The 20,995-nt window shown below is 36.4% G+C and overlaps 1 protein-coding gene across 6 annotated transcripts in view; it reads left to right on the forward strand.

The window, feature by feature from the left end:
* The window catches only part of ADAMTS3 (ADAM metallopeptidase with thrombospondin type 1 motif 3), a 259,971-nt gene that overhangs the window by 53,309 nt on the left and 185,667 nt on the right, over positions 1–20,995 (forward strand). The window lies entirely within an intron of this gene.

Consider the following 20,995-nt stretch of genomic DNA (forward strand, 5'->3'; position numbering starts at 1 on the left):
TTATGGACTCATATACAAAGTGCATGAAACTTAGACAGTTATTTATATTTTTTCTCCACTTCGAATGTGGCCAAGAAAATCGATAAAGAAATATCAAAGATTTTACAAATCAAATTTATAAACTCAGAAGAATTCTTATTGCTGGTAATGCTTATTTGGATTATTAAACTCTTTTAGCAGAATAGATCTCTTTACTAAATACAAGTTGACTTCCATAGTGGTATTCTTTGGTGTATATGTAAAAGGAGAAAATTAAAAAAAAACAAACCCTGAATATGTAGGGAAAGGTATTGTTAATGAAAGTCACTGCTTGATATACGACTGTGCCCTCATAGTGAGTGTGGAACCAAAGGTGATGATTACAGAATGACGTAACTGGTAATCTATGTATGTTGCCTGGGGAAGACTGGCAGAAATGAACATCTACATCCCTTAGTTGTAGCTATTAAAATTTTGCATTGCTCGTTGGTCTTGTGACTCTCTACTTTCATCTAGTGAGTTGCTTTTGGCTCCAAGCCACTTCTTAAGAAGGCCATTGATTCTTGTGATGGAGTGAGATTACTTGCTGCCAGTTTAGGGACCAATTTTAGTACTGGTATCCTTTTTCCTTCTCAAGGGTGAAGAAAACTCCACATTCGCAAGTTTTTCCTTCCTTTATGGTCTTGTGTTTATTTTCCTGGACATTGAGTCAATATAATCTGTTAACGTACATATTTACAATGAATCCTTTTTTGTGAAAAAAAATCTAAGAGTTGACATACCTTTGATAAAGAACATACAGGCTCTAGACCAACCTCTATCTGGCATATGGTAGGCACTCTGCTTCTTCTCTTGTGACTTTGGGAAAATATCAACCTCTCAAAAAAAAAAAAAAGTATCTTTTTTTAAAAAAAAATTCTCATCTATAAAATAAAAGTGGTGGCTATGATCTTCCCTAAAATAAGCTCTTAAATCTAGATAAGGATGAGCACAATTTTCATTAAATCTAGTCAACAATAGATAGGTTATTGAGCACTTATTATTTACAAGGCTCTATTTTCCCCTCCCGCCTTTTTAAACTAATGACATTGAAGGGGAATAAGGATGTGATAGAGCATATGAGAAGTGAAAAGCACCAGAGAGTGGGGGTGAAGCATTCTATCCAAGCTGGCACACCAGCTGTTCTAAGTAGCACATTGACCGTCAGATGCTTAGATTCTCCCTCAAATTATGAGCTTGATTCTGTTCTTAAACTCTTTCTTCCATCTGTTAATTCAGTCTGTTTCAGAGAAGAAGCATTTTTTTTTCTCTTACTTTTGATTCAACTTTTTAGTATCATATATCTGCCTATTTGAAAAGTTGGTTTTACTACTTTTGGTCCTCTTGATGCACTGTAAAAAAAAAAAAAAAAGTAATAATAATAATAATACATGTCCGAAGTCTTGTGTTTATTAGTACTGGAAGAGACCCTTGGTGCAGAGACTTGATGGAGGGCTAGATTGTCAGTTGTCTTTATGAAATAGACATAGAACATGTGAATTCAAAACCTTTTATTTGCAAATGGCAGCCAGATAGGTCTCTCTCTACTCAACTAAGCAGAGATATAAGTACAGTATATGAATATCAAAATATGGTAATTTAGGGTGTTCTCAATACCTACCATGGTGATGAAGATAATAGGTATTAAGTTTTGAAAGTAAATTAGAAGTGGGTAAAGCCTGGCTCTGCCGTCTAGAAACTTTATTACTTTGGGAAAATTTAATGGATTTCTGTGGGTCATCATTTCTTCATGTATAAAGTAGGAATAATATCTACTATAGGGTTTTTTTTTTTTTTTCGGTCTGGCTTAAACTAGAGAACATGTGTGAATCTTCTGCATGCACAGTGCTTTTATGAAGGCAGATACACAGTTGTTACTTCTGTTAGAAATGTAGAAAGTGCAAAGTTGGTTAGAGTCAGCAAATATATCTCCGGAGAGAAAAGAAAAGCAATTAGGGGTTGAAAATCAGGGTAACTTTAAAAAGGGAAAATTGGGAAGAGAACTGGCAGAAAGATATTCCTTGAATGATTTTATTATGAACATATTTTCTCAGTGATCTTTAACAAAATCAATGACCCGTGAAACCAGAACACAGATAATTAATGCTTAAAGGTGATAACAGGCAAAAAGTTACTAACATTCGGTATTAGAATACACATAAAATTGATTTATTATCTATTTTCCATGATCTGCTCAAATTTTTAACATTTCTGTCAGATCTGAAATAACTACTTGATAATTGAACAGTAGTATAAACTTTAAAAAATTTTTAGCGTAAGCCTTTTGTGAATGAGTCATTGTCATCAACACATCTGTAGAGGTTCAAGAAATGGGATAACAGAGGTGGAAACAAAATCTGCAAGAGAAGCGCATTAGATGATGTGGAGACATTTTGGAAGATTACATTTCTTTAAACTACAGATCTTGTTCCCCTGTTTTAGTGTTTGTTGTCATGAAAATAATCACAAACCCACATGCCCAAGGCTTAATGAAAACCTGGTGGCTGTAGAAATAATCAGAAGTATAACATGCTACATTTCTCTTTTTAACCCATTTCGTCTAACTTAATGTTTCACACAGTATTTTCAGGAAGTTTTGAGCATTCCAGTCCCATGTAGATACTCAGTTTTCAAAATTTGTGTAATGTGGGAAATAGATACAAGAAGGAGAAGGGATTGAAGGGGAGTGGCTTTTATAATCCAGCATTTTTCAAGATGAAGAGAATTAGGGGGGCCTTCTACTTTTAGAACCGATCCCCAAAAGTGGTCTCTAGCCACCATTTGACTGCCTCGTTACCTGAGCCTCTTCAGGTGCCCACCTGTAATCGGGTTGTAATCAGAACGACAGCGAGAACCCTTACCACCTCTTTTTACACACTTCCTGCCATGCTGCCTGTCTTCAGTAGCAGCAGCAGCAGCAATTCCTCGTTTTTCCTGACAAAACTTGTGCGCCTTTCAGATTTGGTATGACTATCCTGGGAGATCCACCTCGTTTCTGCTGAGGTGAGTACAGAAATTGAAGGGAACTGAATTTTCCTGGCCTCATCTCTGGTCTGGTGCAGGAATTTAGAGCAGATGCAAGGAGTCAAATGTAACTCCATCTGTGCCTTAATGAGATTCAGACACACTCATCTGTCTTCTGGCCTTTTGTTCTTCAGCACTAAGTCTGTTCTACTCAGGGAATGTTCTGGTAAGACATGGAGGGTCTGGCTCTTGAGTTTTGAAAAGGTAAAAGTAGTTGTTTGTTTAACGAGTGATAGTGAAAAAAAAATGTATATGTTTTTTAAAAAAGAAGCCCGTAGCTTTCAGGACATCACTTGAAGAATTTTGAACATAAGAGGAACAAGGTTACTACCCTTACATGTAACATGCGTTATAATTTAGTGTTAGGTTTCTAAAGATTTATTAGTCTTTCAGTTTTCTTTTTTACACGATACAGTAATTCCAGTGTGTTTAGGGGAAGAGAATAGGATTGGGTTAGATTGGGTGGGAAAGGGGAGAAGGAGCCAACGTTATTTTAGAATAGGAATGTGGCAAATAATAAATGCTGTCTTAACGAAAATTGGGTATTCCTTCCCACTCCGCTTTTACCCAAATCATTATATTTTCTTTCCGTGAGGATGGGTACTTGGGGCAGCGTAACCACTGTCAGCAACAGATTTGTTTTCCACCTGACACCACGGTAGACAAGTGTGTTGTATGTCTAACTTGGAGACACACGAAGAGTATGCTTCTTAGAATTCATGGTAGAGGGACTGTTGTTAGTCTTCTGGGAAGAAGACAAACAAGAGGGAGAGGCTTACCACAAACAAGAAGTGAAACTAACACATTTATTATAAGGCTAATTACTGATACTGCTCTAACCAAGACTAGTTTAAGTTTAGAATTTTAAAAATCATATTTGTTGAGGTATTACATAGATACAGTGAACTTCTCCAATTTTAGGTGAGCCGTCTGATAAATCCTGACAGTGTTACACAGTCGCGTAGCCCTCACTGCAATCATGATCTAGAAAAAAATGTCCTCATGTTCCTTAACAGTCAGTACCCTTCCTCTACCTCCACCAGCCGCTGATCTTACTTCTTTCACCTTAATTTTGCCTCTTCTAGAATTTTATCAAAAGAAATCATACAGTAAGTATTTTGTGTGTCTGGAAGTTTGGATACTTTCAGTTATAGTGCTTTTGAGATTCAGCCATGTCCTTGCTGAATCCGTAATTTGTGTATTTTTACTGCAGAATACTATTCTACTGTATAGATACATCAAAATTTGTTTATCCATTTACCAGTTGAAAGACATTTGGATTCTTTTAATTTTTTAGCTATTACAAATAAAGCTGCTATGAACATTAAGGTAGAAGTCTTTGGACAGGTTTTCATTTCATTTAAGTAAATATTTAGGAATAGAACTGCTGGATCATATGATAAGTACATATTTAACTTTATAACAAACTGCCAAACTATTTTATGAACTGGCCTCACCAATTTTCATTGTTCATAACAAGGTAAGAGAGTTCCAGTTCCTCTACATACTTCCCAACATTAGCTAATGCCAATCTTTTTAATTTTAGCTGTTCTTGTGAGTATATAGGGATGTCTCATTAAGGTTTTGATTATTTTCATTATTTTCATTGCTTTAATGACTGTAATGATGTTGAGGATTTTATCCATGTGTGTGCTTGTTATTTATATATCTTCTATGATTTGACTGCACATCTTTTGCCAATTAAAAAAAAAAACAAATTGTCTTCTTGAGTTTAAGATTTCTTCTTACATTCTAGATATTGTATTTTCTTCTGTCTGTGGCTAGCCTTTTTCATTAACTGAGTTTTTTATTGTATTGTATTCTAGTTTTTTAATATATTTAAAACATTTTTAAATGTTTTTATTTATTTTGAGAGAGAGAGAGAGAGAGTGAGCATGAGTATGAGCAGAGGAGGGGCTGAGAGAGAGGGAGAGAGAGAATCCCAAGCAGACGCGGGGCTTGAACTCACAAACTGTGAGATAATAATCTGAGCTGAAATCAAGAATTGGATCCTTAACTGACTGAGCCACCCAGGCATCCCTACTTAGTTTTTTAAAGAGCGAAAGTTTTTCATTTTGCAGTCTAATTTATTGATTTTTTTCTTTTATATTCATGCTTTTTGTGTCTTATTTAAACAATCCTTGACAAACTCAACATACTTTGTTTCCTAAAAATTTTTGTAGTTTTAGTCTGTATACTAATGTATTTAGACAGGTTACTCCCACTTTACTGTTCTTTTTCAAAATTGTTTCAGCTATCTCAGTTCCTTTGCTGTTCTGTATAAATTTAAAGTAATCCTGTCTATCTCTATAAAAAATGTTGCTTGGATTTTGATAGGAATTGTATTGAACTTATGTAAAAATTTGGAGAGAGTTGCTGTCTTTACTATGTTGAATCTTTAATCTATGATCACGTATGTCTTTCCATTTATTCAGGTCTTTTTTGCTGTTTACTTATTTTCTTATTTGTTTATTTATTTATTTAGAGAACAATAACAAGAATGGGAGCAAGGGAGAGGGGCAGAGGGGGGAGAAAGAGAGAGAATCTTAGGCAGACTCCACACTCAGCGTAGAGCCTGACATGGGCTCCATCCCACGACCCTGGGATCATGACCTGAGCCAAAATCAAGAGTCAGACGCTCAACCCACTGAGCCACCCAGGTGCCCCAATCTTTTTTTTTATTTCTTTCATCAGTACTGTGATGTTTGCAACATATGTGTCCTATACATGTTTTCTTAGATTTACACCTACTAGTATTTTGTCTTGTTTTCTCCTAATTTGGTTGTAAATGGTATTGTGTGTTTTAATTCTAGTGTCTATACGTTCATTGCTTACATAAAATATATAATTGAGGTTTAGTGTATCTTTTATGATGCTACCTTGCTAACCTTACTACTTCTATGAGATTTTTTGATAAATTTCTTGGAATTTTCTACATATACAACCATCTCATCTGGGATTAGGGATAGTTTTATTTCTTCCTTTATAATTTGCATGTCTTTTATGTCCTTCTCTTGTTCTGTATTAAATAAGAATGCTGAGAACAGACATATTTGCCTTGTCTTCAGTCTTAAAGGAAAAGCCATTACCATTAAGTATAATGTTACCATTTTACCATCAAGTATATTTTACCTTAAGTATAATGTTATTTATAAGTTTTTTGAAGATACTCTTTTTTAAAAATATTTTTTAATGTTTGTTTGTTTTTTGAGAGAGAGAGAGAGAGAGTGAGCAGGGGAGGGGCAGAGAGAGAGGGAGACAAAGAATCTGAAGCAGGCTCCAGGCTCCGTCCGAACTGTCAGCCCAGAGCCCGACATGGGGCTCGAAGTCACAGACAGCACGAAACCACGACCCGAGCTGAAGTCAGATGCTTAACTGACTGAGCCACCCAGGCGTCCCTGAAGACACTCTTTATCAAGTTGAGGAAGTCCCCTTCTATTCCAATTTTTCTGAGCATTTTTATCCTAAATAGGTGTTAAATTTTGTCTAATGATTTTCTGCATCGATTGATATGCAGATATTTCTTTTTTATCCTGTTAATTTGGTGGATTGTATTGATCGATTTTTTAAATATTGAACCATCTTGGGGCGCCTGGGTTGCTCAGTTGATTAAGCGTCTGACTTCAGCTCAGGTCATGATCTTACAGTTCATGAGTTCGAGCCCTGCATCGGGCTATGTGCTGACAGCTTGGAGAGCAGAGCCTGCTTCAGATTCTGTATCTCCCTCGCTCTGTGCCCCTCCCCTACTCATGCTCTGTCTCTCTCTCTCTCTCTATCAAAAATAAACATAAACATAAAAAAATATTGAATCATCTTGTATATCTGTAATAAACCTTGTTAAGTCATGTTGTGGAATTCCTTACCTTGTCATAGTGTTGAATCCTGTGTGCTAATATTTTGTTAAGAATGTTCGTATCAATATTCATAAAGATACAGATATGGAAGTTTTATTTTTTTATTTTGTTTTTGTTTTGCCTGTCTTTGTCTGGATTTGGTATCAGGGTAATTAGCCTCATAAAATGAATTGGTGTTTTTTTTCCTCTTCCTCTTCTGTTTTTTGGAAGTGATTGTATGAAATTAAATGTTAATTTAACCATTTTGAGGAATTCTTCAGTAGAACTTTCTGGGCTTATAGATTCCTTTTGTGTGTGGGGGGGGCGGGGGGAGATTTTTAAAGTTATGAATTTATGAGTTATGCCTTAATAGTTATAGGAATATTTAAATGATGTGTTTTGCATTGGATGACTTGTGGTAGTTTATGTATTTTGAGAAATTAATTTATTTTGTCTAAGTTTTCAAATGTATGTTTATGCAGTTCATTGTATTCCCTTATTATCATTTTGATGTCTGTATGGTCTTGAATCAGTCAGTCTTCCCGTTTCATTCCTGATGCTAGTAATTTGTATCTTTTCTTTCATTGTCAGTCTTTCTAGAGACTTGTCAATTTCATTAATGTTTTCAAATAACTAGCTCTATTTCATTTTTTCCTGTTGTTTTTCTCTTTTCATTTCATTGATTTTCTATTCTTGATTATTTCTTTCCTTCTATATGCTTTGGGTTTATTTTATTCTTCTTTTTCTAGGTTCTTTAGGTAGGAGCTTAGATTATTGATTTGAGACTTTTCCTCTTTGTTCAAGTGTTCATTTCATGCCATAGATTTCTCTCTCTGTCCTGCTTTAGCTGAGTCCCAAAAATTTTGAAATGTTATGTATTTATTCAGTTCAATGTATTTTTTTTTTTTATTTCCCTTGAGATTTTCTCTTTGACCCATGGATTATTTATAGCATTGTGTGTTTTCCAAGTGTTTGGGGGATATTCCTATTATTTATTAATTTGACTACAATGTCACACACACAGTCTGATATCAATTATTTTAATGTTATTGAGTTTTTTTTGGACCAGGATGTGACTTATCTTAGTATATTTTATGTGGACTTTTGGAAGTGTATGTATTTAACTGTTCTTGGGTGGAGTGTTGTGTAAATTAGATCATGTTGGTTGATGGTGTTGGTGATTTCTTCCATGTCTTTGTTGATTTTATTCTAGTTCTGTCAGTTCTTGCAAGAGGTGTATTGAAGATAGCAGCTGTAATTATGGATTTGTTTATTTCTCCTTTCAGTTATATCAGTTGTATCAGTTTTTGTAACACATTTCACAGCTCTGTTATTTGCTGTATACATTGAAGATTACTACATTTTCTTGATGGATTAATGATTTTATCAGTACATAATACTTCTTTATGTGTCTGGTAATTTTCTTTGTTCTGAAGTATACTTTATCATATGTTAATATAGCCACTCTTGATTTCCTTTGGTTGATGCTTACATGATATATCTTTGCCTTTTTTTTTGCCTTCAACTTGCATATATTGAAGTGATTTAATAGACCAGAAGTCAGCATATAGTTTGATCATATGGGGAGAAGGAGGGATGTTTCATTCTTTTGGGGAGGAGGTGGGAGTTTTGGCTTCCCATGTGATCTCTACTGGTAACACAGGGGGAAGGGCTGGTTACTGACTAGTGGAGATGAAAGTTCTAGCTCCCCACTTGGCTTTCTTTTACATATTAGGTGGAGTGTTGGGGTGACTATAGCATTGAAAGAATGGAAGTCTAGGCTCTTTAGTTGGCCTGTGTTAGTGTGGGGGTGGGTGGGGCCATGTTTGTTTTTCTGTGGTGTTGTATTATATAAGGTTTTCTATCTTCTGAGGCTTACTTTCTCCTGGTCCTTTGGCTGAAGGAGCAGTCTTTTGTTGGGGCTTTTGTTTTTTTTGTCTGTGTCTGTTTTTTCTAACATGCTAGTTTTTCCATTCCAACTCCGGAATATATGAGGCAACAAGAAAGCCCTGCATCTCACTATGGGTCCTGAGGTCTCTAGCCAGTTTCTCTTCTGTCCATCTTTAGAGTCTTATTGTTTGTTGTGTATATAATGTCTAGGGTATTCAGTTATATTTTGTAGAAAGAATCCCTAGGTGGAGTAGAAGTATGTCTACCCTACCTTTCTGGATGTGGAAGCCTATAATCTGCTTTTTTAACAAGATCTCTAGGATCTATTGCTTGGAATAGCATGGAATACCATGTTGAATAGCAAGGCTCTACATAAGTTATTTATCATTATATTTGTTAATAGTGACATTTCATTCTTTTTAGAAGTTTGGAAATGGAGGACCAAGTTACCTTTGTTGTAAATTACAGATTTTGTTTTGCTGTACTGTATGCTAAATTTTAGATGAAATTTTCCCTCACTTATATTCATGATCATCAAATATTACAACTAAGTTTGAGGTACCTCAGATTGACTGATGTTTTAATGTGAAACAAACCATTAGCCAGTTTCCTAAAGCATTTATGTCATTCTACAGCTGTCAGTGTCAACTATTTATAAATAAAGAATTACTTTTACCCTTCATGTTGGCTATTATATGTGTGGCACATCCAGTAGTTATGAGGGTACTTGGTAGCACAACTTTGATTTTTCTCTTATATGTTGGGGATTCACTGGAACTGCAAAATGAAAAAAGCAATACTCCCCTTGAATGGAATCCAATTTTAATATTTTGCCAGTGCATATAGGGGAAAGGACAAGATGCCATTGTTAGAGTCTTAACTTTAAAGGAATTTATAACATGAACTGGTAAGTTAATTAGCCTATTTTGGTAGAATCAGTAAGAAAACAAACTGCTTTTCATGGAAGAAAAAACTTATGAGTTACTTTTATGTTCAAGAGCACTGTTTATGTGTCCTTAATATACTGTATAAACCTACAATGATTTGCTTTGCATGCTGTTCAAAGATATTTCACCAGGGAGCTTTCTGTTTTTGGCATGTATTCTGCCATAACAGAGGATAACATTTTATTTTCAGAAGAAAAATGATCAGTATGTAGTTTGTTTTTTTATAAGCGTCTTTTCTCCTATGGGGCATAAAATTTTGGTCTTGGCAAAAAACAAGAGATGTAATGGAATTGAGAATGTATGAATATCAGAATATTTATAAGAACATTATTACTCCTTCTATTTGTCATTTATATTGTCACGCCTCATCTCATTTTTTTCCTGGACCTAGGTTTCCAGATGTGATGAAATAATACCACTTTCAGAAACTCAGGTCTCATTTCTGGATCTTCCTTGTATTTATTTTAGGAATTTTAAGTATCTGCTTTATGTTGCATAGTTTCTGGCATTCTAGCTTCAAACTGAGGGAAAAGTGATCTGTACTGCTAGCCTTGGGTGGGTGAGTGGGGAATCTTGGTTTCTCTAAGGCACTGGTTCTCATACATTTTGACCTTGGAACTCTTATACTCTGAGTAAGTATTGAAAACCTCAGAGATTTTGTTTATGTACATTACGTCTATCTACATTTACCATATTAGAAACTAAAGCTGAAACACTATTAAAAGACTGATTAATTCATTTACAGTAACAAAAATAAAGCTATTATATGATAACAGAAATATTTTTTTTTTTTTTTTTTTACAAAAAGTAGCCTTATTTAAAAAAACAAAAGAATTGGAGAGAAGAATGACATTGGTTTTCACTTGTGCAAACCTCTTTAAGGTCTGTCTTAGTAAGACTGCTAGGTTTTTATATATGCTTTTTTTTTTTTTTTTTTTTTTTTTTTTTTTTTTTTTTTTTTTTTTTTTTTAGACAGAGTGTGAGTGGGGGAGAGGGGTAGAGGGAGGACAGAGAGAGAATCCCAAGCAGGCTCCGTGCTGTCAGAGCAGAGCTCTACACGTGGCTCGATCCCATGACCCTGGGATCATGATCTGAGCCTAAATCAAGAGTCAGTCACTCAACTGACTGAGCCACCCAGGCACCCCTGCCTTTGCATTTTCATATGTTGTCTTGGCTGACTTAAATGAAGAAAATTTGATCTTACAAACATATACAATTAGAAAGGAAGGACATATTTTAATAGCCTTTTCAGATAATTGAGGGTATTCTTTTATCCTAACCAAAACTCAACAAATGGTAGCATTTTACAGGTTAGTTGCAGTGTGGAATCTGAAACCATATCAAATATTTTTGTCCTCTCTTATATTACAATCCTTGTCTCACTTTCAGTGGGTCATTTAGCTATGTTTGATTTTGTAGTTTCATCTGAAACATGTTGGTTCACTTAGTCATGAGATATTAGTATTTGTTAATATATTCACAAACCAATTCAGAGAAAGCCTTTTAGTGTTGGGAGGCTGTCAAACTCATAGTGGAAGATAAAAAAGTACTCTAACATTCTCATTTTCACTTAAAAGCTTCAATTTTATCATTGGCAATGACTCCTGTCGGTTTTCCTTGAAGAGGCAGGCTCACTTTTATTCATTTTCAAGATGTTTTGCCAAATACCCAAGTTTGAATAACCATAATTTATGTGAGTCGTTATTTTAAGTAAAAATTGTGTTCCATGAAAAAAGTGGCTGGCTCAGTGATCTCCCTTGAGATATTTCTTATATTCTGGTATGCAGTTGAAGTGTGATATGGCTGTGCGCTTCCCATTCATGTCACAGAATATTAAACATGTTGTACTTAAGGCTAAATATTTAATACAATGAACTGTTATTGTTTTATTGGGACACTGTTATGTTCAAGTGGCTTTTAAAAAATTATTATTATTATTGTAAGCGTGTGGTGGTAAAGAATACAACGACTGCTAGTACAGTTAGGTGCCATCAACTAGATTCATGCCATGGTGCCAGAAGTTTCACTCACCGTTGCTTTTGTACCATCAGTGCAAATATCAACACGTGAAAAAAGGCAAAAATATCTGCATATTGTGATGAGAATAGCTTTGACCTTGCAGAATTCCTTTGAGAGAATGGGCCTCAGGATCTTCGGGGATTCATGGACCAAACTTTGAGAACCACTGCTTTAAGTCATAGATGTACAAGAGAATGGATATATTGTTATATTATTATTATTATTATTATTATTATTATTATTATTATTATTCACTTTGAAATGTAAAGGAATTTCTAAAGAATAGTCCTGGTAGTTCTGATTGTACCCATGAGAAAAGGTGGCAATTAGATTATTTAAGAGATGGAGAAACCAAGTCAGCGTAGCTAAGCGATTTTACCTGTGACCAGGCAAGGTAAGTCAGAGGATATGCTGTAAAGGCTCGAATCTGAATGATCAGAATGAAACCAGCAAGAGAACCAGTACTTGCCTAGACTAAAATGATACTGGGCGTGAGCTTCTCCCAACATGCTCTTTGCATCTTGTATGCAAATTTAACTCTTCTCCAAGAAAGAGTATCTCAAAGAGTATGGCATATAGGGAGGATACTTGGAAGGGGCAACCTGAGAAACCTGTGTATGGCAGCCATTGAGATGTGAGGGGTGAAGCAGCAAGAAGAAGGAAAGGAAGCTGATTTTATTAATGGTCAGCTGTGTGCCAGTTACTGCGCAGGACACTTCACATACGTTGTTTCTTCATTCTCATGACGAACTTATGAGGTCACTATTATCAGCCTCATTTTGGAAGCCTCATGTGAAAAAACTAGTGTGAGACTACATTGCCCCTGTGGGTTGGAATTGGAATTCAAACCATCTCTTTTGACGATAGTATGGCAATCTTCATGTAAATATTCATGGACTACGCTGTTGACTGGTCAGTTGTTAGTATATCTGTCTTATAAGCATATTTCTAAATATGCATGCATACACTTCAAGCTTGATTTTTACCTGAGTAAAACAAACACAATTCTGTGTTCATTCATCCACTAGGGGGGGCAAGAGTGCTAACTTGTTAAGTAGATAATGATCGATGAGTAGGGTTTGAATTATAGGACTGTGATATGATTTATAATTGTATGTATGTACTGTAGGAAATTATATATGGAAAATTCTGAACAATTATCTAATGATGATTCTTGGTCAGAAAGACACTGTGCTATCTTCTTACTGAAACCCAGGAGACTGCTTTCACCCCCTAAATATGGAAAATAAATGAGGTGTAGTTTAACAGAAAAGGATGACTGGCAGTTGAAGGGAGGGATCATGTAAAATGGATTGGCAAAATCAGCAGTAAACCAAGTCAGAAAGATTTAAAATTAAGTTTCAAGTTTGTTTACTTTTTTGTTCTTAATACATGTAAAATTTAACATTATTTATTTAACTTTGTTATGATCTGTTTAAAGCAGGGGTGTCTGAAAGAAGCAATATGATTTTCCTAAGACATTATTGAAACCTTAAAGGAAAGTATTATGTAACTTTTTTGTATTTGGATAATGCTTTTATTAATCAGTATTTTTATTCCAGATCTATCATTAAAATATGGCTAGGTATGGAGGGTCCCTTAAAATAAGTGGTACGCCTAGTTTCTCATTTATATAATTGCCATATGGGTAACATAATAAAATTATGAAGTACTTTAAAAAAAATTTGAACTGTGAAATAATTACATAACATTTGTCATTATTTTTTTTCTAAGTATTTTTATTTGAAAAGGAATTTTGGCTATTGTCCTGATTTATTGTTCTTCAAGCGTCCTGTAATGATTACTGTGAAAAAAATTAGAAGTTCCATGAGCATCATAACCATGATAATTGTGAAACTTTGCCAACCAGATTCTTACTTTGTGTATTATGTGCATTTTGTTTTTGTTGTTGAGTTATAGTTTGTAAATGTGGGGGTCCTTTATCATTTGACTACTTATAGATACAATGAAGACTTTCTTGAGCTGTACAGAGATTTTTTTTTTTCATTTTCTGAAATCTCTGAGGGTTTACTAAAAATAATATATCTTACATGATTCTAATTTTGAGAAGGTATGACTGTTGGAGACAAATGGGCCAAGGTTCATAGTCTGATTCACTCTGCCAATACAGGCCATGTGATTTTGGGGTATATCTTAATCTCCTTGAACATTAGTATGTGACTGGACTTCAGGGTTACTGTGGCATGGTAGGCACTGAGGATACAAAGTTGAATCCTAAGCTGTTCTGTCTTCAAGGATGGTAGTCTAGTCAGGGTATTCTACAAGCGAGCAAACCATTCCAATGAGATGTGGTGAGGGCAGTAATAAAGTGATACTCACTTCCTACTATGGCATCATCTAAAGGGTTCCAACTGCATCTGGGACATAGTCCATGGAGATGCTTCAGAGGAGGTAAGCCTTGAATTTAAAGTGCTAATAGGTATAGAATTTGGAGAGCTAGGAGGAAAGAACATATTTTAAGCAGAAGAAATAGCATGGGACATATCATGATAGAAGAGGACAGTATGACTCTTTTTTAATGTGTTTTGATTTTTTGAAATAATTTTATAGCACCCAATGCCCTCCTTAGCCCATCACCCATTTAACAACCTCCACCCCCACCCACCTCCTTTCAGTAACCCTCAGTTTGTTTTCTGTAGTGAAGAGTCTGTTTCCTGGTTTGCCTCTCTCTCTTTTTCCATATGTTCATGTTTTGTTTTTTAAATTATGCATATGAATGAAATCATATTGTATTTATCTTTCTCTCACTGACTTTTTTCACTTAGCATAATATGCTCTAGCTCCATCCAAGTCATTGCAAATGAAAAGATTTCATTCATTTTTATAGTTGAGTAATATTCCATTGTATATATATACCACATCTTTATCCATTCATCAGTTGATGGACATTTGGGCTCTTTCCATAATTTGGCTATTATTGATAATGCTGCTATAAACATTGAGGTGCATGTATCCCTTTGAATCAGTATTTTTGTATCTTTTGGGTAAATACCTAGTAGCACAATTGCTGGATTATAGGGTAGTTCTATTTTTAACTTTTTGAGGAACCTCTATACTGTTCTCCAGAGTGGCTGCACCAGTTTGGGTTCCTCTTTCTCTACATCCTCACCAACACCTGTTGTTTGTTTCCTGTGTTGTTAATTTTAGCCATTCTGACAGGTGTGAGGTGATATCTCATTGTAGCTTTGATTTGCATTTCCTTGATGATGAGTGATATTGAACATCTTTTCATGTGTTCTTTAGCCTTCTGGATGTCTTTGGAAAAATGTCTATTCATGTCTTCTGCCCATTTTTTAAAATTATGTTTTTTAATTTAAATTCAAGTTAGTTAACTTGTAGTGTAATAATGATTTCAAGAATAGAATTTAGTGATTTATGGCTTACATATAACACCCAGTGCCCATTCCAGCAAATGTCCTCCTTGATGCCCCTTACCCATTTAGCCCATCCCCCCCACCCAACACCCTGCCAGCAACCCTCAGTTTGTTCTATTTAAGAGTCTTTATGGTTTGTCTCCTTCTATGTTTTCATATGATTTTTGCTTCCCTTCCCTTATGTTCATCTGTTTTGTATCTTAAATTCCACATATGAGTGAAATTATAATGTATTTGTCTTTTTCTGACTTAGTTATTTCGCTTAGCATAATACACTCCAGTTTATGCACGTTGTTACAAATTTCTGCCCATTTTAACTGGATTATTTGATTTTTGGGTTTTGCGTTTGATAAGTTCTTTATAGATTTTGGATACTAACCCTTTATCAGATATCATTTGCAAATATCTTCTCCCATTTGGAAGGTTGCCTTTATTTTTGTTGATTGTTTCCTTTACTATGCAGAAGGTTTTTACCTTGTTGAAGTCCTGATAGTTTATTTTTGCTTTTCTTTACCTTGCCTCAGGAGACATATTTAGTAAGAAGTTGCTATGGCTGATGTCAAAGAGGTTACTGCCTATGTTCTTCTCTAGGATTTTAATGGTTTCCTTGATTACATTTAGGTCTTGCATCCATTTTGAATTTATTTTTGTGTATGGTGTAAGAAAGTGCTCTAGTTTCATTCTTTTGCATGTTGCTGTCCGGTTTTCTCAACACCATTCATTGAAGAGACTGCCTTTTTTCCACTGGATATTCTTTCTTGCTTTGTTGAAGACTAGTTGACCAAATAGTTGTGGGTTTATTTCTGGGTTTTCTATTCTGTTCCATAGATCTGTGTGTCTGCTTCTGTGCCAGTACCATATTGTTTTGATCACTACAGCTTTGCAATATAACTTGAAGTCCAGAATTGTGATGCCTGAAGCTTTGCTTTTCTTTTTCAAGATTGCTTTGGCATTCAGGTTCTTTTGTGCTTCCATAAAAATTTTAGGGTTGTCCGACTCTTTTAAATTATAAGAATATAGAGTGAAGGTGGGATAATACAGGGGAGTAAGTTGGAGATCTACAGTGGGACTGACACGAATATATCTTGAGAACATATTATTATATTTAAATCTTATTTAAATGTTTTAATGTTTATTTATTTTTGAGAGAGAGACAGACAGAGAGCAAGCAGGGGAGGAGAAGAGAGAGAAGGAGACACAGAATCTGAAGGAGGATGCAGGCTCTGAGCTGTCAGCACAGAGCCTGACCTGGGGCTTGAACCCACAAACTGTGAGATCATGACTTGAGCCAAAGTCAGATGCTTAACCGACTGAGTCATCCAGGCACCCCAAATCTTATTTAAATGATAGGAAGGTATTCATAACTTTTCTATAAGAAGTGACAGGATTTTGTATTTTAGGATAATCCTTGGCATTGCACTGGGGAGAAGTTGGAAAGTACTGCAGTAGATTCAGTGAGAAGTGGTGTAATCTGAGCTAAGACTATGTAAGAAGAGGCCCAAGGAACCTAGGATGACTCAGACTTCAGGTTTTGGTGACTGTATAGAAAGTAGAGGAGAGGAGCATGCTCTTTTGAGGGGATTTTGAGCTGGAGATAGAGATTAAAACAAAATAAAATGTAACTGTGAAGGAGTGTTTGAGGGTTTCAGTGTGCCAGAGATACAATAAGGTTTTTAACATATTTATTTGTCTCAGTGTGCCTTTGAGTTATTACCATCTATAATTGTAAAATAAGATAGCAGATTCAGGGAGGACATATATCTGACCTAAGATTTAGCTGGAAGTGGTGGAACTTGGAATTGAATCTAGGTCTATCTGACCCTAAAGTAGCACCTTTTCTCACTCTATTACTTTGGGAATCATCATACAGATCTAGCTAAAGCAATGGGTATAAATGGAGATGGTCAGGAGGAGTATATAGACAGAGAACAGACAATGGCAAAAGATAGAACTTGGACAAATAACATTAGATTAATGGAACCCACTCAAATGAAACATCTTCTGTGTCTATATAGAATATGCGTTCAGAGAAGTGGGAGGCTAACTAGAAGAAGCACCACAACCAAGACAAAAATATTAGACTCATCCTTCAAGGCTCTCATTCTTTCTCACCTCCACATCCTGTCCATCAGCAAATTCCATTGGCTTTGCCTTCAGAGCATATGCAGAATCTCCACTTCCTCCTGTCCAAGCCACTCAAATTTCCTCTGCTCTAACAGGACTTCCTGTATCTATCCTTATGTCCCCCCCAACAGTCAGACCAGTCCTCTCAGAATGTAGATCAGATTGTCACTCCGCTGCCTTACAACTATCCAGTGATCTTCCCTGTCATTCAGAATATAATCCAAACTACCATGGCCCGAGGGCAGCGATGACTGTCACAGGCCACTCCTCTAACCTCTCCGTCTGTGTCCTCCCCAGGGTCATATCACCAGCCACCTTTGCACTGACTACCTGCCTGGAAGGCTTTTCCCCCACATCTCTGTCACTCTGTCACAGTGATCCAACCAACCTATCTGAAAAACCTGTCTTCCATTATCTGATCCCACCTCTTCATTCTCTTTTTCTCCTTAGAATTTTTATCAGTGGACATATTAAACTTATTTGTTGCCTTTGTGTTCATTGCCCCTAGACTCTCCATCTTATGCCCACGCCTTATGAAAGTAGAGATTTTGCCTTTTTTTTTGTTCACTCTATCTCCAGGATCTAGAATATAGTAAATAAGCAACAAATATTTGGATAAATGAATGCAGCCAGACTGGCTTTTAAAAACAAGTAAATCAGATCATGTTAATCTCCCCCCTCCCCTGTTGAACCCTCCCACCCTCCATCATCTCCCATAACCATCGGAATAAAATCCAAACTCCTTTCCGTGGTCTACAAGGCCTTCCATGATCTGGACCTTGGCTGAGACTGACCCTAGTCTTGCCACTCCGCCCTGGGTAACTGCATTCCAGCCACATTGGCCTTCCTGTTCTTCCTGGAACTCATTAAGCTCATTTCTTCCTCTTGCTGCTCCCTCTGCCAGCCACTCCTTCTACATGGTTGGCTCCTGTTGCTCCTTCAGATCTTTGCTCAAGTACTACTTCTGCAGAAAAGCTTCCCTAGACGACCCTCCCTTAAGAGTGTTCCCAGTACTTGTCCCTTCACCCCAAATCTTCCCAGGGCTCAGGCTCATTTTTATCATTGAAATTGTCACCACCTCTGAGCAATATTGTTCACTTAATAACTTAGTAATATTCTCTCTGTCCACCTGGCTTGTAAACTTCAGGGGGTGGGGGCGTTTTCATCATATTCTCAGGACCTAGAGGGGAGCACTTGGTACATCTTAGAAGCCCAGTACTTAGAGGATGGATGAATGAAATACTCCTGCCACTCCTGTGAGGGCAGTTCATTGTTACTGTGACTACTTGAATCCTCTTTGGGTGACACACAGTTTACATAAATGCCTAAAACTTCTAGGATGAAGGTTATGCAGTTTGAACATTAAGCAATGAGACTACCTTTCCAAACTGGCTCATGGAATTCTGGTACAATACTTTATAGAGATTCTTTTTGCACATTCTTGGGAACCCAAACCTCTCCAGCTTTCAGGATGCTGTAAGTTTTATTTTTAGTTGTTGCCAGAATTATTTGACTGAATTCGATTGCTAGATCCATAAGGAGAGTGAGTCCATATTCCCTTTCGTATCCCCCAGCACCTTACCCAGAGTTCAGCACAGAGTAGGTGTTCAGTAAATGTTTGTCAATGGTAAGTTTTGAAAGTTACATTTCAAGGTTTAGAATTTTCTGTAAAATATTTTCAGTTTTTGTAGGTTTTAAAACTGAGCCCCTTCCCCCCAGCCCCGACCATTCCCAAGAGGCTTAACCTTTCAGAAAACGTCTGGTCGCAGAGACTGAAGTAGAGGAATGAGGAAGGGGGATGGCCCATACTAAATTTAAATCTGTCCTCCAGGCCAGAGAAACAGAGGGGACCTATAATCATTTATTCACCTACGGTTACTCCCTATTTGGATGAGGTTGGGTGGAGGCAGGGAAAGGCCCTGTGGTCCAGCATCCTTCTTCACTCTTATTTTCTTTTTTGATAAAACAGCCAGTGTTCAGTGTGGCTCCAAAAGTTTTGGTTTGGAGATTAAAAAAGCGAGCAACAGGTAGCAGTGACGCAGGTTTTGTACAGTCACTGAGCTGCACACACCTTAAGCCAACACCACCCATGAAAGGTGGCAGTGTTTGAACTGAATCTGTGCTTTTTCGATGGAGCAGCACCCTTTCAATAAAAGCACGTTTATACCGACTCCTTAAGAAGTTTAGACTGGAGGGCTGTCTCCAGAAACTGGCCCCCCTTCTGCCAAGCCCCATTTGTTTGTCTTGGCAGCTGGGCTGTGTCTGCTTGGCTGGTGCTAATGTTGGGATGTTAAATTGATGAAACACAGAGCTCTTGATCCTTTTCAGTGAGGCTTCTATTTGGTTAATGGCAGGGTAGAGCTCTTTGCTGCTAGCCACCTGTAACTGGCCAAGTTAAAAAAAAAATAGATGTCGAGATGTGGAAGAGGAAATTTTTCTTTAAAAAAAAAAAAACACCCTTGCCAAATACTTCATTTTTAAAAATTTGCCTGTTTGAATATCCAAAATAGATTTAATAACACTGAAAAAGAAAATGAGAAAAAAAAATTACCTAAATCCCACCACTATTTTGGGGCAGTGGCAATGGTTAGGGGCAGGATGGAGAATGTAGTGTAGTTAGGGATTTGGGGACCTGTGGCAAGACACTTCATTAGAATAATTAGCCCTGTTCTTCATTGTGGCTTTTGTCTAATTCTTTCTTTGATCTAGATAGAATTTCTTTTTTCTTCAAGTGATTAAAATGTATGTTCTATTTGTGATGTCACTGAAGCATAGATAACCTGGTGGAAATATGAAGGTGTCTGGTTTTTGAGAATTTGAGCATTTCAGAGCTACGGACTAGGTACACTTGTATAAAATGCACTCGTGTTTGTGAGCTGTGCTTGGGATTAGGCTAGCCTTTGGCTGTCAGTCTTAGTGACTATACATTGTTCCACAAGCCTTGCCTTGGGCTGTGACTAGACTTTTTAGAATTAACAGCACAGAAAGGAAACAGTATAAATTATCTCTCTGGTTTATGTTTCTCAAGAGGGGTATATAATATTGCTTAAGTTGTTACAGGTGTTGATAGTCCCCTAAGGTTGGTGAATGTATCAATCCCTCACTTTATTCAGGTTTCTGCTCAAATGTCCCCTCTCAAAAGAATCAAAACAGCAAGTCCCTTTTCCTGTCACTCTTTGACCACTCACCTGCTTTATTTCTTCATAGCAGTTACTGCGATCTGAAATCATTTTTATTTCTATTTCTATTTCATACTTCCTCGATTGCAGTGTGAGTTCTATGAGGACAGAGATTTTTTTTTTTTTCTTATTCACTGCTTAACCTTCAGTGCTCAGAAGACTATCCAGGATATAGTAAGTGCATGATAAATGTGTGTTGAATGACTGAATAAGTAAGAAAAGAGAAGGAACAATAAAGGATTAAGTGAAGAATGGAAATGATTGTTTTCCTGATAATATCCTTCAACATGTGGCTAGTTAGACCAGGACAGGGAAGTCCATCAATCTTGCACCTGTGAAATATTTATTAGTACTTTTCATAAAACTTTGGGTGAAAACTGGATTATATGTAGTAAACGCATCACTTAGCTCAAGTAAATGAAATCATTAGGTTAGCCAAAGATCAGGGAATAAGAAAACATTTCATTATATGGTTGAAGGATTGAACAGACAAGTTAGATTTGTTTTCATACAGGTGTTAAAAGAGTATGAGCTTGGGGCTTTTATCGTTTGTCGTTAAGAGTGTA

This window comes from Panthera leo, chromosome B1 (genome assembly GCF_018350215.1).
Source record: "Panthera leo isolate Ple1 chromosome B1, P.leo_Ple1_pat1.1, whole genome shotgun sequence".
Lineage (NCBI taxonomy): Eukaryota > Metazoa > Chordata > Mammalia > Carnivora > Felidae > Panthera > Panthera leo.